The sequence below is a fragment of the Vanessa atalanta genome, chromosome 11 (genome assembly GCF_905147765.1).
Source record: "Vanessa atalanta chromosome 11, ilVanAtal1.2, whole genome shotgun sequence".
Classification (NCBI taxonomy): Eukaryota; Metazoa; Arthropoda; class Insecta; order Lepidoptera; family Nymphalidae; genus Vanessa; species Vanessa atalanta.
In genome coordinates this window covers 7,362,624-7,380,676 of record NC_061881.1, presented here as the reverse complement: position 1 = coordinate 7,380,676, position 18,053 = coordinate 7,362,624, and the positions used below count along the sequence as shown (strand labels likewise).

At 30.8% G+C, this 18,053-nt stretch overlaps 1 protein-coding gene across 1 annotated transcript in view; it reads right to left on the bottom strand.

The window, feature by feature from the left end:
- Positions 1 to 14,933, bottom strand: part of LOC125067219 (protein toll-like) — a 45,740-nt gene extending 30,807 nt beyond the window's left edge. Inside the window, exon 1 of the mRNA XM_047675682.1 lies at positions 14,905 to 14,933. The gene's annotated coding sequence lies outside the window, so the exon portion shown is untranslated. The remainder of the gene's footprint in view (positions 1 to 14,904) is intronic.
- Positions 14,934 to 18,053: the final 3,120 nt, after the last annotated feature.

Genomic DNA, 18,053 nt, shown 5'->3' with positions numbered 1-18,053 from the left:
GACTGACCTGCGAGAGAAATGAAATTTAGATCAGAGTATTTGACTTGTATGGAATAAAGTAATTAATCATCACATCGCATTACTTGAAAGCTCATTGTTAAATATCTATATTATTTGAGGTACAAGCCTGAGTGCTATCAGTCGTTTGGCAGCTCTTTAAAGCTGTCACAAAACTCGAGGCTTTAATTAATTATTATCGGTCTTGCCTTAACTTGAGTAATTAATAGGACGCGACTAAAACTTCGGTTACCCTTCGTGAACTTCACGTATTAATCCAGCTGAAACACAATGAAAAGTTTATTTTGATAGAAGTTTAACTCTTGTCTATTGACTACGACGTCTCTAGTAGAGGCTTTAGTAATGTGCTGTGGCTTGTAACGATACATTATAGAAAGATATATAAACATACAATTACTTTAGTGTTTATTGAAATGTAAGCCTTTAAGTCTTTTTTTATTGCTTAAGAACTAAAGTATACTACCTGAAACTGCGGATTTACCGCGCGAAATTTATAAAACACAAACTTCCAAACCCCGTTTTAGCCCATTAGAGGCGGAGTTTCGTAAAATCCGTTTCGTAGCAGGCTAAACTATTAGAAACCTACCTGCCAAATTTCAAGTTTGTAGGTATTAAAGTTTCTGAGATATTTGATTGATCAGTGAGTACTATTTCACTTTTATGTAGAAGATATATTTTGTACCGCTCTCATATTTCTTCTCGTCTGATTCCCATACTCTCTCTCTCTCTCTTTCTAACTTGTATGAGATAACGATGATGGTCGTAGATGTTCAAGTTGCAAGGTGATATATATTGTTAAGACACTTTAAGCATATTGTAAGAATATGTAAATAGTTTAAGAATAATATTTGTATTTTAATGTCAGCGTGAAAACATTTCGCGTGCAACTTACGAAAGCTAGAAAAGTTTTAAGAAGTTCGCACCAGATTATAGTGTCATATAATCAGAGTATCTAGTTGGAACTTTACTGAGAGTCCGTGCTATGAATACTTGCATCAAAATTTATAGTTCTTTGTTCAAAAATTATCAATTTTCAACTATTGCAATTAGATTAATATACGATTATCTTTTGCTGTATAATATTGTGTATCTGAAATTGCTTTTAAGTATAAGTATGTTGTCTTCTTTAAATTCAATAAATACCTACATATCTTCAAAAACGAAAGATGTAGTGACTTCATAACATTCCTTAGTATCAACAATAGTCCACGTAATCAAAGTTATTAAATTTTACAGTGTCAATAATTGCTTTTATCCGACCTCGCTCAGCTTATATTTGATATCAATTGTCTAACATCTAAACTGATTTACCTCGGTATATCTATGTATTATATTATAAAGGGGGGCCGAGATGGCCCAGTGATTAGTACGCGTGCATTTTAAGCGATGATTTCGGGTTCAAGCCCAGGCAGGCACCACTGAATTTTCATGTTTTTATAATTTATCTCGTGCTCAGCGATGAAGGAAAACATCGTGAGGAAACCTGCATGTGTCTAATTTCAACGAAATTCTATGACATGTGTATTCCACCAACCCGCATTGGAGCAGCGTGGTGAAATATGCTCCAAACCTTCTCATCAAAGGAAGAGGAGGTCTTAGCCCAGCAGGGGGAAATTTACAGGTTGCTAATGTAAAAAAAATATCATAAGCTGTAGTCAAGCGCCGCTTTAAGAATTCATCTTTACCTGTTGGACTGTTTTAAGAAGTTTTTATTACACAATTTATGAGTCGTTTGATACAAATTAAATTTATGATGATATTTTTCTGCGCACTTTTCAAATTGAACCAAAATATTATGAAAAATGTCGCAATGAATTGTTATTCTTAAGATTTTTGAACTTATTTATTTTAACCACAATTATATTAAACACATATTTATAAATATTAGAATAAAAACAGCGTCAGCTAGTTTAAAATAAAGAAATTAACGAAACTTTCATATTCGACACAGCCATTAATGCTGATGAGTTACAACAAGATACCGCAATATAAACTTGAAGTCATTACGAATTCCTACACCGAGGATGCACGGTGCCCGTTCGGCGAGTAATTTTCGAAATGTCTAAAATTCGAAATAAACATTCACTTTGACTTTGAATGGTATAAAGTTTGAGAAACAGTTTTGTGAACATACTTCACGTGAAGTTTGAACGTATTAAAATAATTATACGCTTACAGTATAGTTTAATTTGAGGTGATAAAGGAAAATTTCTAACTTTCCCTATTCTGCTGAAAGTACGTAGTGAAGTTTTAATTTATCAAAGTATCGATAACTTTCATACAATCGTGTACTATGATAACATTATTAGAGATAACATATAATTTGATCTTTTTTAATGAAAATCGGTACTAGGTATAATTAAAGTTAGCTAAATCATTTTCCAAATATTTGGATCATTCATTGTCTTTCCTTTAATTAATACTAAATTTACTTATTTATTTATTTTTTTAATTTAAGAATATACTGAGTTTACTTTATCTAACACGTTTGTCATAATTGAATTCATATTGATACATAACTTCTCTATTTAGGAAGATCCAAATCCATATATCACTTTGCCAATCCTTGGCGAAATTATTTGCACGATTAAAATTATGATTGAGTGACGTTAATTCGCTGCATTGAGTATTGCAATAGAATCTCGTATGCAATACATGACGTCTAATTTTAGCGCTTATTGAGTATTCATCATAAGATACTTTTCCACTTATCATTATTATCTTCATTAATAATTTAAATGGCAGTCGTATATTAATAATAAGTTATATTAACGAAGGATTTGATATTCATTTTGAAAGCAAATATCTCGTGATGTTCAAGTCAAATTATTTTAAAGCATACAGATAGTAAAGCAATAAGATAGATTATTTTAACAGGACGGGAGGCATTTAGCTAGCATTGGGACATTTCAGGCTGTTACGAGCGTTTCGTTTATTCGAAAAATGCTTAAAAAATAAACTATCTGCGCCCTCTGAGGATATTTTACCATTAATAATCTACATGACAAGTAAAACTGACAAATAAATAGTTTTGAGCCATCTCTGTCTCATTACGCTATTCTCGGCCATGTTCTCGTAAAACTGTCCAACAAGAAATACAGGTTCATACCTGTCAGATCGTTCTGACAAGCTTAAATTTCCATTTGGTGTAAACTTTATATGTATAGGTATAGGGTATACTTTTCAGTGATTTAATTTGTGACATAATTGAAATGTCAGTTCCCGCGTTAATATGCTGCGTGATGGCTTATGGCCAGAGTGACGTTCTCTTTATTGAACCTACGACACGCCGCGTCGTGACGCGTGACTTTTGACATGTTGATCCGTAATTCCTGAATTCAGGAACACCTAGGAATAATGCCTACTGTATTAAATAAACTCTAATTTTAAATTATTTTTGCTTAAATCATATAATAAGGACTTTTTTATTTTGTATACAATAACATCGTTTTGTTTTATACAATTACTCATTTTTTCATTGATCAACTAAAAAATAGTATTTAAAATGAAAAAAATGCGATTAAAAATTATTTTGAAACCAATGTATGGTTATCACAACAATTTTTCTTCCAGGGTATTATTTTACGTAATATATTATTTCGTGCAAAATTATGTCACCTCACCGCACCCAATACCATGGCAACTTTGTTTGTATATAATTTAGATTTCCACGTCTAATGACTCAATTGAAACTTAACGTCAGTATACGTTACATAAAACTCGAGTACTTTCTTGCGTGATTTCAAGTTTTCACGCCATTTCCAATGGGATATTTCTTGGATTTGAACAATATTGGAATAAATATAGCAAAATAAATTTAAATTAAGACGTAAATATACTTCAGTCTAATTATTTAATGGACTGACTAGTGCTGTAAACGTTACCGGATCTGCAGTAGTCTCTTGTTCTTTAGTTGTATTTATTTTTCGACTTTTAGTTAGTGTTACAGTATTAATTATTATGAAATTGTTACATTTTCATTGTCACGTCAATTCATCGATATTGTAATTTTATAAAATACGCATGCCTTAGTTGTATTTTGTGAATCTTATAGCTGATATAAATGTATTAAAGTGTCAATAACAGTTGGCAGCTTAGTTGTAGAATATCTGGAATATCAATGCTATTTACTCAGGCGAGCTGGCTTAAGGCCTCAATATCACTTAGTCGCAACAATGCTAGTTCTCCTTATACATAAATGGTTACTAGGAACTCACTTGCACTTAGCTCAGCTATAATTAAGATTTCCACTCGATTGTTTATTCATAAACATGATTTATGTAAATATTATATTTTTATACGCATGTCTGTTCAAAATCCTATGATTTAGTAATTTATTTCGTATAAATTATGAATCAAAGTTTTCGTATTTTAGTATCAACATTATCATTACCGTATTACCTACTTGCGCTTATTTTATTTTGGGTTCAATGCACTATATATAATATGTGGTTGAAGTACTTAATTGCTTGATGGTATTAATGGGCTTAACAAAAAGTTTTACGACACCCACACGTATACTTTTAAATTAATCACATTTTTTCGCTTCTTTGTTCTTACGTCTGGAAACATTGAGAGTGCAAGTAATGTTTAATTTTTACAGTGTATTTGTCTACGTCTGCCTTCCACAACCCTACATTGTACCTATATATTGATAGAGACGATGTTGAACTACTGAGTTTCCGGTAAAATCTACATTCCAAGCCGGTAGCTTTACGTTTAATATATTTCTATAAAATAACAATTCAAAAGTGCTTTTGACAGTTTTTTTTATATATGTTACTCCTATTTTACGGAATAAATAAATGTCTCGAACAAAGGCGAACTCGGAGTCCACAATCAATTATTATTCGTCTCTTCAACTTTAGTTTCGTCTGAACTTTGTAAAAGTTACATTTCTATACTTTTATTTAATGAGACTAAAAATATTTAAGAAAACGAGATAAAAAGTCATAAAAAAATAAACGTACTTTTAATAGTCAATTTAGTTTATAAGTCTTGCATTTTGATTGGTTATTTTGAATCGTAGTTAAGAGCGTTTATTACAATAGCGTCTTCTCAGTTACAATCATTTCTAAGCTTATGTAAGTGTTACTAAGTATGTTTATAAGCACAACTACTATATTCAAGCCAATCGATTTAGAGCATCGTGATGCTATTACATTATTTATTCCGTATATATTTTCTTTGGGTTTTATTTTCAATTGTACAGAAAATAAAATGACATACGAATCATAACAAATTACTGATTAAAATAGATTGTCATGTTTGGAGAGTTTACATAAAACTCTCCAAAACAACTCGACCAATTGTGATTAAATTTCAATATGTGCTTAACTGAGTTTACGGACGGCTTATATTGAAATCAGTAGGTGGCGCTGCGACCGATGTTATGTTTTATGTATAAAAAAATGTATTAAAATAACAATAATTCATTCTCACGTATTTATCTAAATAGTATAGTATAGTCCGTTACAATAACGGTAAATTTTACGATATATATTATGTCTCATAATTATTTATTCGGTTAACAATATAGTTTTGTACAAATAACATAAAGTTTGAAGCTTGGTTTTCATTCCTTTTTATCTCAAAAATTATATAACATTTATTTTTATCAATGAATTTTAATGAAGGCAATCTGCTCTGTTTCTAAAAAAAAGATATATTTCACAACGCTGCACTAATGGTGGATACACATGTGGTAGAATTTCATCCAACCCATGCAGGTTTCCGTAGTTTTCGTATATTCTAGACACTTACTCATAATGGGTCAACTTAATATGATGAGATGATATTTGTGCGCGAATGAAATGCATACAATGTTCTTTACATATATTATTATAAATGTTCGACTTTGACGATTGAATTTCATTATTATCAGTAAACAAAGACATACATAATGCTATATATGTTTTTAAAATTACAAACGAAATCGCCAAACAACATTTTCAGACGAGCCACAGTAAACGTTGCGACAGAAGTACTCGTTGGCATTAGCCAATGAGTACTTCTGGCGTGTAATTTAGCACGCTTATCGTGTTGAATTTCGAATTTCCGTCTATGGTTCATCGGAAAATTGAGAAAATCAGACATTGCTGATTTTCGTGTACCTGTGTATCGTCAACTTCATATGATTAATGTATTTAATTCTCATTCTGTACAGATTATTAAATTATAACCTCGGAAATAAATCTCCAGTAGACTGCATATGTGCTAAATATAATGTTAGACGCTTTATTTTCTTCTTTATGGTATAATTATAAATTATTTTAAAATTACTTTAAAAAAATAAATTTGCGAATGTTACGAAGTCTGTTTTTCTTATTTAGTATAAAATATTGTTTTTAAATAAATTTATTTTAGTTTCAGATAACGTCAATATTTCCCAATGCGGTGTTTGTTTAATATTCCTATACTACAAATCGGTACGATGTTCATATTAAACCTAACCAATATCATGAATTGCAAAATGACTTTGTATGTTTACGCTTTAACCTCATAACTACTCTGCTGCTACAATTTTGCACACACGTTTTAAAAAATGGACATAGGTCTATATTGATCTGAGATCAAACCATCGGTGGAAACTAGTTTGAAACAAATAAACAACTTTGTATAGGGTAATTTAATCAAAATCAAAATATAGAATTATTTAAATAGCACTATATTAAGTAAAGCTACCACCGGTTCGGACCGTGGATTCTACCGAGAAGAACCGGCATGAAACTTACTCTACATTACTCTACATTTAAAATACAAAATGACATTAGTATATAAATTATAAATATAATATATTCTGCCTGAGAGTCGACAAGTATAACATTAATTACAGGGCTATACCTATTACTGATAAAAAATTATATTTACATATTAATTAAATATTAATAATGAACAATGTCTGCCGTAATGGGTTTCAAAACACATTTGTTGATGTGATATGGTTCAGCGATATCGTCACAGAAACAGTATGAACTCGAATACCTTATCAATTAGTATCGATGTCTCCAACTTGAGTAATTAATGGATACACTACACCAGAACTCGGAAACTGTGTACTACTGAACAGAGGATACCTCGTGAACTTTGCCAAACATAAATAAGTAGTTGTAAATGACATGTTTACATTTTTTAAATAATTAAATGAATTCAAAGAGCTGAGATGTAAAAGTGGTTACAACAAAGAGCTTCATTAATCTTAACTTCAATCGTTGATAAAATTTCGAGAGGACGTGTTCATGTGTCAGATAAAAATCAGACACATCCAATTGGAGCAGCGTGTAGAAAACAGCTACGGACTTCTCCTCGAAAGCAATTATATCAAATTATAATTATGATTTATCTCTCAGTTATTGACAGATCATTCCGAGTTCAACATCCAGGAAAAGCAGCTTAACTACTTCAGACATTTTTTATTTTTATTTTTCCAATCAAATAAATACTTTACATTTAATTAAAAATTAAACGCGCTCCATATTTACACTATAATTTGTGAATTTATCATTTCTGACCGAGTAATTTTGCATTGCATTCGAAGGATAAAAATTCGACCGATGGTAATTATGAAGAGATAAAGTGAAATACCACAACTTCGTGTCGATTCGTTATTTGTTCTACTGCTAAGATGGAACACCGTGTGTCGCTATTTTATTTATCGGTCTAAGGGTCATTGAACCACTTTAAATATATAATGTCGTAAATGTTGTAGGTAGCGTATTAAGTGGCCTAGGTATACTAAAGCCAGGGTCTGAGACGAAGAAGGCCGATGACCAGAGATTAGTCTCATTTTTTGTGATATAGGTGGATACACTGATGGAAAGTGACTACCAACGCCTATGGATACCTGCAACGTTGGGCTTGGAGGTGCGTTGCCGGCCTTGAATAAATGTGTAGGCTCTTTTCTTGAAGCTTTTCTTTTCTAGGTGATGTATATATGTATATTCATTTCCTCGTCTTCCTGTCGAAAATATAATTTAATGACACTCATAAACATTTAATATTATAATTAACACCAACTCACATCCTGTGTGTAAAAATATTTTTACAAACATTGCGCACTTATACATTGACGAAAATCTAAAAAAAAAAGTGTTATTACTTGAACTTTATCGTAATGTTTATTGTATGTATTCCAATAAAAAACTTATCATATTTTTTTAATGAAGTTTGATTCATTGTTTTGTAATTGAATTTATTATGAGATTTTTACTGCGAATAGCAAAAATAATGTAACACAATAGCGAGCCTTTTCGCATACACCGTTAAGATTAATTTGTAACGATTATTTATACCTTTTAATCTTGACAGCTTATCATTTTTACACTCGATGTCATGTATAATAAGGTATTCCGTTGAAAGTATGGAGTGTTTTCTTGCGTGTGTACTAATTTTTCACGCCAACGTTAATAACTAAATATTTCGAACGTGTACATAATTAATATATACGTCACTTTTAATGACGCAGGAATGATCGAGCAAAATTTTTAAAGCTAATAGGAAGTGAAACATATTTTTAAGTGTTTTTTTTTATTCCTTACTCGTGTAATTATGACGGATAATATAATTTCTTGAGTAAAACATCAGTCAAGTGCGAGTCAATCTCGCGTACTATAACAACAGCAAATATGTATTTATTTAATTTATGAAATCAAGTTAACATTCCATCATCTGGTATTTAGTAGTAGTATTTACGACATCCGTAGTCGAGTAGTGTTTTCATGGGTACGCCACTCCGAGGTAAGGTTGGTGTTTCTGGTACCGTCGTTACTTTTGATTTTCCATAACACAAGTGCTTTAGCTACTTACATTAGGATCAGAGTAATGTATCTGATGTTGTCCAATACTTATTTATTATTATTAGGCTTAAAATGTTTGAATCATTTGCAAGAAAATAAATCAAAATTCATCTAATATTTCTATATAAGGTGTTTAATATCAGATCAAATATATCTTAATTGAAGAAAAATGTATTGAATTTGACTTAAAGTTAAAGTCGTAGTAATATCGAGACGCTATTGTAACGTAACTTTTTACTTTGGAAAATATTCCGAAAGGAGTCCTGAACTACAAGTGTGTAAGTCTGAACTTTATAAATATATTTTTTTAACATTGGGAATGTAAAATTTAAATTACACTAACTACTTATATTTCAGCGGTGGCAAGAATACTATCAACATTTCCTTGTTGGATCACAATTCCTCTGAGCGAAAATTAAAACACCTGTCACCAATAGCAACAATAAAACGAGGTGCTATATTTTAAATAAACATTGGGAATGTAAAATTTAAATTACACTAACTACTTATATTTCAGCGGTGAATGGTGGCAAGAATGCTATCAACATTTCCTTGTTGGATCGCGATTCCTCTGAGCGAAAATTAAAACACCTGTCACCAATAGCAACAATAAAACGAGGTGCTATATTTTAAATAAATATTTTTGCACTATTACTCGAAGATTCAGTTTGTAATCGCGAACGGAACAAATTCATTATTATTTTTTGGATAATAAAAATCACTTCAATATATGCAGCGTGAGATATGAGTTGCTACAAAAAGAAGTAAAAATATATTATTCCAATAGTAATTTTTTATTCAATTATCACTGTGAACAGGGTTTGCCACACGAGCGAATCATACAGAAGTATAGTTCGCACGTTTTGTAGCCATATCGTATGTGGCTTGATACAAACATTTTGACACACGTGTCACACGATAACCACAGGACACAATTATATTTCATTGAAATCGACACGATTATGGCTTACTATTCTCACTTGCCATATGGTTAAAATAGTTATAGCCTGGAAATGATTCACTAGGCTGAACTGAAGCCTCATCTTCTCTTGAGGAGTAGTTTTATGATTATTTCACCTCGCTGCTCTAATACGCGTCGATGGATTTACACGTGGTAAAATTTCATGGTGCATATTTCCTTCGCCATATAACAGTGTTGAATAAAATGAATCAGACAAATTAAGCATATGAAAGTCCGGTGCTGCTTCGGTTGCGCTTTACACGCTTTAAGCATTTGTTTTTCACTAGGAAAATATTCGAAATCTTAGGAAACCGAATTACCTGGGTTGTATAACCTAATCAAACGATGTTTATCCATTGGGGTTCTATGACTTATGCAGATTACGTACTATAAATTAAACAATTATTTTTCAATTGTTTTACAAACAGATGGGCAAATAGATCACCTGCTAATGATAATAAGTGTTTAATACTTCAGCTCTTTAAATATTTCTTTATAGTAACCCTAAACAGTTCAAATAAAACTAGATGCCTTTACTGTATTTCAAATGACGTTGTTAGGCCTGTAAATAACAAAAGAAACTTTACTTGAACCTTAACAAGAAACAACAAGCCACATTAAACGTAATAAAACTTTACATGCGTGAAGCTTCGACCGCAGACACTGATAGGAGTGGATCACGCGATCATAAGGATCAGTGCATCCCGCTTCTCAGCTTTGAGTCTCTGGAGAGAATATTGTATTATATTAAATAAACCTAAGACACGTTAAATACTTAATTATTATTAAGAAAATTATTGTAATTAAAATTAATATTTTAATCGACAAGATAAGTGGATCCGAAATTAAAATTGCGGTTTCAGATCCGGGCAAACATCACTGAGTTCTCATGTTTTTCATTTGTACGTATAATTGATCTTGTATTCGGTGATGAAAGAAACATCAGAAGGAAATCTGCGCGTCTGGATTAATGTGGTATTGGTGGTGTTGGCATTAGCTCACTAATGGGACATTTTAATTGCTGTAACTTTATTAATTAAGTATAATTAAAATAAAATAAATAAATATTGAACAACATCACATATATTGCTTTCATCCCAATGTAAGTTGTTAAAGCACTTGTGTTATGGAAAATCAGAAGCAACGACGGTATTACATACACCCAAACCCAAGACAACATAGAAAACTAATGAACTTTTTCTACATCGACTCGGCCAGGAATCGAGCCCGGGACCTCGGAGTGGCGTACCCATGAAAACCGGTGTACACAATACTCGACCACGGAGGTCGTCAAATTAAAACATAAGTTTATTTAAATGTTATACAATAATATTAATTGACTAGCAATTGTATCTTTGTCACACAGATAATTTATCTATTTTCAATTTACCATTATCGTTTAACCATCGCCAAACAAAATAATAGCATTCATCTGTAAAATAAATAATTAAACGATTAATTGAATCAAATTTGACAAAAACATTATGATCTCGAGTTACGTAAAATGTTTAATAGTTTATAACCAACCGTATGTAACTGTATTATATAGTAAAATGCAAGTTTATCTTCGTAATTAATTGATATCGATTTCCTCTCAACTTAAGTAATTAATAAGATCGGGCGCCCAAAACTTAGATAACCCTTTGAGAAGTTCACGCATTAATCCAGCGAGAGGACAATGAAAACTCTATTTGGACGAAACTTTAACACTTGTATTGACACCAAAATAACATATTTCATGATAACTTATTATGAATAGTTTTTGCTTGCATAATGACAGAATCGTGATTTTATAAGATATATTTACACTTACTTATAAACTTTCTTTAGCAGGGTTTTAGCTAAGTCGTTTTTCTCTTTCTGTCATCGTTGATTTGACATACGAAAGAAGAAAACAGTTATATTTTTTTAATTAAAAGCGAACTTGATCTGATTGTAAGTAGTCAATGAATTGCCGTTACCTATCAATATTAACAATGACATATTAACCATTCCTTGCATCAACGCTTCAACCTTTATCGAAAATATTATGTCCCTCGTAACTGTAAATTCACTGGATCATTTACTCTTCAAACCAGAAAATTTGTACTGCTCAAAGCCTTACCGCTGAGTAAGACATTGTTAAACTATTTCAGACAATAATAAAAAAGATATATTTTTTAATCATTCGTTCGACCATAACATATAATAATAACAATACTATTGTTACAATTAATGTTACTACTCTTTCTTTAATTACAATTTTTTAATTTATAAATTTCTTAAATATAATAAGTGTTAGGAAATATCAAATTCTTAAGCAGAAATTAGATAATCATTTTATAAGGGTTGTCAGTCTATAACAAAATTTATCGTTATTAATTTACAAGCAGACTGTTGTAATAAAATATTAGTTAATGAAATATCTTTAACTTATTAAATTTGATTTCATTTTACAAATAATTTGATTTTAACAATGATTAATTTTAAAAGGCATTTCATCATTGTATATTTTTATTTAATGATATTTAAATATCGAAACCGTTGAAAAATATTTTGCTATCGTTCGTCAAAACAAACTTTGAAATATCAGTTCCTTCCAGTTTGCATTTAATGAACTGAATCGGAACGCAAAAAGAAATATCATATTTCGTTTTACGGTCTGCTTATATTAAATTCGTTTGAATCAAAATCGAAGGAATATCATCAAATAGACGCTTATCGTGACTTTTTTATGAAATAGATAGGCAAATAGGCCATCTGATGGTGGCCATCACCATAGACATTATAAACTCTATAAATTAAATGAAAGTTTGTGTTTTTATTCAGATTTAAACCGCAATCATCGTCTACCATCCATATGTTCTAACGATCTTTGCTACCTTATTATATATATATAGTTGCATTATTTTGTTTTTAATTTTCAATAAAAATTACTTTAAATAAAACACGAAATAAACCAGGTTATAAGCTATTTTCGTATACTAATGACTTACAATACTAAACACCTTTTTATATTATAATACATAGTAAATGGCTACTCTATGTTTATTATACGGAGCACGCAATACCGTGATTCCACTAAAAGCCTTCCTCGATAGGAAGGCATTTTTATATTGAAGGATAACATATGTTTTCTATAGAAGAATTTTTATTCAGCCAACGTAGTCTACCGAATAGTGTTTCGGATGCCGCAAGAAAGTATTTTCGGGAAGGAAAAGGTATGCATTAAATATTCACGGCGAAATGCCGCGTTCATATACAAATACCATACCATAGATATACCAGATTTTTAAGGTAAACCGAAGCGCAATACTTGAACTAACTAGCCGTAGCATACATATTAAAATCAGATAATACTATCATAGCGTAAATTTCATCGGTGACGAACTTGTATTTAATTTATTAATAGACGTAAAAGGACTTTGTTAGCAAAAGGAATTTTGAATTCCCTTGCAGACTATTCAGTTATAACAAAAAGGCCTTCTGGCGTCGAGGCGTTAACAAGACCCTTTTATCCCAGTGTTTGAATAGTCACATTGTCCGGAATGTTTGTGACAACAAACTTTAATGGGTAAACAACTGGAAGTGCAAAATCAATTTACTCTTAAATAAATAATTTGAAAGTTACGTTTAATGCCAAAACATTATTTGCTATATAAATTAAAAGTCAGCGTTATTTTACGAACGTAGTATTACGCTTAAAACCAATTACGTATAAACTATTCTAAATAAGAAATGTTTTATATTTATTTTGCGATTGGCTTGGTAAGTTTTTCAGGTATTTCAAATTCTATTCAGTTTTGCAATAGTAAATAAATTCTTTATAAATCGTAATACAAGTTTTAAAGTTATTAATAAAGTCTTGTTATTTTGTCCCGAGTTTTAAAAATAATTCTTGAATGACAAAGCTGACCATGATAATTTTGGCTGCATGCATGTTCAAGAGTGTTATTTGAGTCAGCAGCAGGGCTGCGCGGTGCGATACGGTTGCCATATGAATCACAATATCGTAATATTTTTATAAGCTACCCAACCCCGTTTCGTTTCATCATACATTCCTAATAAAATACACACAATAACACACACGCATACATTTTTAATATTGTGATACATAAAAAGATTAAAGAAGGTACAATATGCGACGCAAAAGTATTGAAAACAAAAGCAAACAATGTAGAAATATATTTTAATATTTTTGAAACTACTAAATCAAATTTCATTTACATTTAGTTACAATTATAACCCATGCAGAATGTTTATTTGTATAGTTTATCATCACTTTTAAATGAGACGTTTGTGTTTTGGATGATTAACTGAAAAAAAGTACTAAACTTGTATACTTAAACTTTGAGATGCGGCGAGCTTCGCATACGATTTAGACTAATGACGTGATAAGCGAGAATTCCATGTCTGTTACAAGCAAATAAATCGAGTGAATTTAACTGTTGCTATTTAAACATGTAAATAGTAATCTGAAAAACTATTTACATTTCAGAGGACATAGTACAAGCCAGTCTAGGCAGGTACTACCCACACATCAGATATTTTATAGCCAAGCAGCAATAATTAGTTTTGTTGCCTTCTGGTTTAAAGACTGAATAGGCCAGTGTAAATAAATACACAAGGCACATAACACCTTAGTTCCCAAGGTTGGTTGCGTATTAGCGATGCAAGGAAATGTTAATATTTCTTACATCGCCAATGTTTATGTTTCGGTGATGACCACTTACCATCGGGTGGAAGATATCCTCTAACCTATATCAAACTACACCGATGAATATACGGTGTCTATCGTAGATAAAATATATCATGTACATGTAGTTTACTAAAATACTAGCAGTTATTAGACCGCAAATACAAAAAGTTCAGTTTACCCATTTAATCGAATATTTTTCCAGATTTGTTTAATGTTTTTTATAAATTAATTTATTCCTGTTTATAGTCAAAACTCATTAACCTGTTATTCTCTCGTGTAACTTTTATGTCAAAATAATATTATGTTCAATATTTTTATCTTTTTTTTTTCAAAAATAGAACAACTTATTTGCGCAGTTTCTAGCAGAAACTGCAAACTCGTATTTCAGAGAAAATTTGAATGGATAGCGCATATCGTTGGGCTATGAATTGTTCATAAATCTTCTTGCATACCTCCTTTTGTTTCACCGGACGGGACGTTGAATACTCTCGTAGCTTAGGCGGATTTGACTTTAGTTTTAGTTCTGAAAATAGAATAGATTATCTGCGTGACAAAACTTTTACGTGACATGTCAGTAAGCGTGGCAATTTTTTGACTTTAAAAATAATACGTTTTTTTACAAGTGACACTTCTTTCAACGCAACAACAGAAAATTTTACGGTCAAGCTTATGTATTTTATATGAAACATACGTATTAAAAATTTCGTACAGATCTACGATAGACCCCATCGAATCGAATTATAGATCGCTAAAAAATAATGGTTTTTAGTCGACAACATGTATTCGAGATATTTCGATATTAAACCCATGAAATTCAATGACATGACAGTTCAACGGGCGGCCATGTTTGACGTTTACGGGTGCGTTCACAAAATAATAATTTCGCGCAGTAGTATAACGGTAGTCAGTACATTTATATTTATTTATTTGATCCAAGCGATGCCGGGTTTTTATTTAGTATTATAATAAAACATTCCTGACGTAACTCAAACATTCGTCTACTATATGTATACATGTGTAATATATAGATTCAGTAAAGTCATACTAGAATATTTTACGTGCTTTTTTATTTTTTATTTTTATAAATAATCAATCAAATACAAGCATATCATACAAAACGTCATTTGTATAACTTATGTAATTTATATTTTGACTAAATTATAACTATTTATTTTATTAAAAAGTTATTAATAAATAATTTAAAAATGTGAATGCATTATTTATCACCGATTTCAATCAAAGAGTAGGCTATACGTTTGACGCGTATGTTTTCTCAATGCATATTCACAGTTCTCAAAATTGCTAGACTGAGTCCCATATGAGAGACAGGTTTTGTATGATATTTTTTTTTCAAATGTCTTGTAAAGCCTCGCACGTTAGACTTTCATAATTTATAATTTTTTTAAGTACTCAATAACTTGAAAATTATTCGATATATATAATTTTTATTGAATATTATTCCGATGATTTCAACAGAAAATTAATTTATAAATAATGTAAGTTTTTATTCAAAAGTTTTGTTTGTACTGAAACAAACTGTTTGAAGTCGATGCCGGTGAGAATAATTACCTAAAATATTTCAATGAAAGCTTTACAAAGCTTAGAACGTAAACTGCCATTTTCCGTAACTTTTAAACGCTGTCGCTGATGAGTTGTAGCTTAAGGCCGCAATTTAAACTTTGAATTCATTAAGAATTCTGTAACAGAGGATGCATGAATTTCGGAGTCAGATGTGTTAGTTTAGAAATTTTCTGAATAAACATAAGTAACGCTTTTGAATGATTCAGAAGTTTGTTGCGAGACTGTTATTTATGAATGGATTCATATGAGCATATTATTTATACATTTTAGCATGCATGTACAATATGAACGAGGAAATTATTACAAATAAGACCAAAATAAACGTTAATGGGACAAAAACTCATAATGAGACTTTGTTTATTTGAATACATTGTAATTATACGAGATTCCGTTCGATAATTTATAATTAGGAAACATTAATGAAAAGGCTTTATATAGTGACCTCGAACATTTACTCAGGGGATGTTTCTGGGAATATTTCGCGAGTCTTAATTTATCATTATAACCTTTGTAATGGAAATATTTAAGGAAATTGCAAATTAAGAACTGTAATGAGGAGCTATAAATCTTAATGAAGACGATGTTTTTATATTTTATACTGAAAACGCTTTAAATTTAGTTTGTTATATTGTTATTTGGAACGAAAGGCTATATACAACTACAATGTTATATATTTTTTTAATTATTCATCTTTTATATTTTTACAACTCTGTTATACTTCCTCGACCCGTTGCTATGCTTTTCTTTTTTGTTACTTCGGTTGCCATCGGCAACAGTCTCTCTTGTTTGGGTATTCAATTCCTCTCACTGGATAATCGGATATGACGTCACTAATAGTCACAAGTAGCCTTCGCGGACGGTTCCAGTACCAACTGGTATGGCATGGATTTGGCTTCGCTGGGCTCGGGTCGGCTTAGAATATAGCGTGTCGTTATATTTGTTAAATTTATTTCAAAAACGAGATCATATGAATATTTATAGACTTTGTGTATAAATAATCATCATAACAAACCCATAAAGAGAAAGTTGCTTTCAAGCCTTTTTCATTTCATTCCACTCAAACAATTATTGTCCACAGTCTAAACTCCTTTAACAGATATATATCTGAAAATTTCTAAATCCCTCTGTGACAGATCCGTCACGGTAATTGACAAACCACTCGTAACAAATACAATGGATTATTAAGAACCACGGCTTATTGGTGACAGGTGGAACAGCGTTTATCAATTTCGTTTTACTAAATTATACAGATATAAGTCAGCGTATTGGTTAAACATGAAATAGACTGAGCAGTAATACAAATTTTAGCGCAAATAAAATGAAATTATTTCTCATTCAAATATATTTTTATAAACGATAATGTCATGTTACGGGATTATATTGACGCAGGTACACCGGTTCGTAATATCGATATTATCGAAAAAAAGCAACAAAAAAGTCAGTAGTAACTCTTGCTCTCAAATGAAATACATAATCAACTATCTCGAAATCAATGACGAATTCATTCGCTGTTTTAAGTAATAACCATTATCAATAAAAGTTTTTAAAAATTTCTTGATATTCAAAATCAAATATAACCGCATAATTTTATCATAGAGAAGAATACCTTGCCACGGGAGGGATGAGTTTCCGAAGTCCGAAACTTGCTGAAGGTCATCAGACTCGCTACAAAATTTCACATTATATATTACATAAAAAGATAATACTTCACATATAAATTCGATTGATTTTATAAATGTATCCTGCCATTATAGTTGTATTTGTATGTAGTTGAGTAAAAATGATAAGCATCCATATATGTATTGGATGTGCTGGACGTATCGCAAAATTTCTTACAAAAAAAATTTAAAAGGTTTTGCAACGCATGTATAATTAGTATATACATATAATTAGTATAATTCTGTAGTACATGTACATGAACACCTAAATATTCTGCCCGATTTCGATGAGAAAAAAAATATTGTGTGTATTGATTGTTTAAGTTCCTTGCTGGTTTATTGAACCCTGTTGCGATCGATAA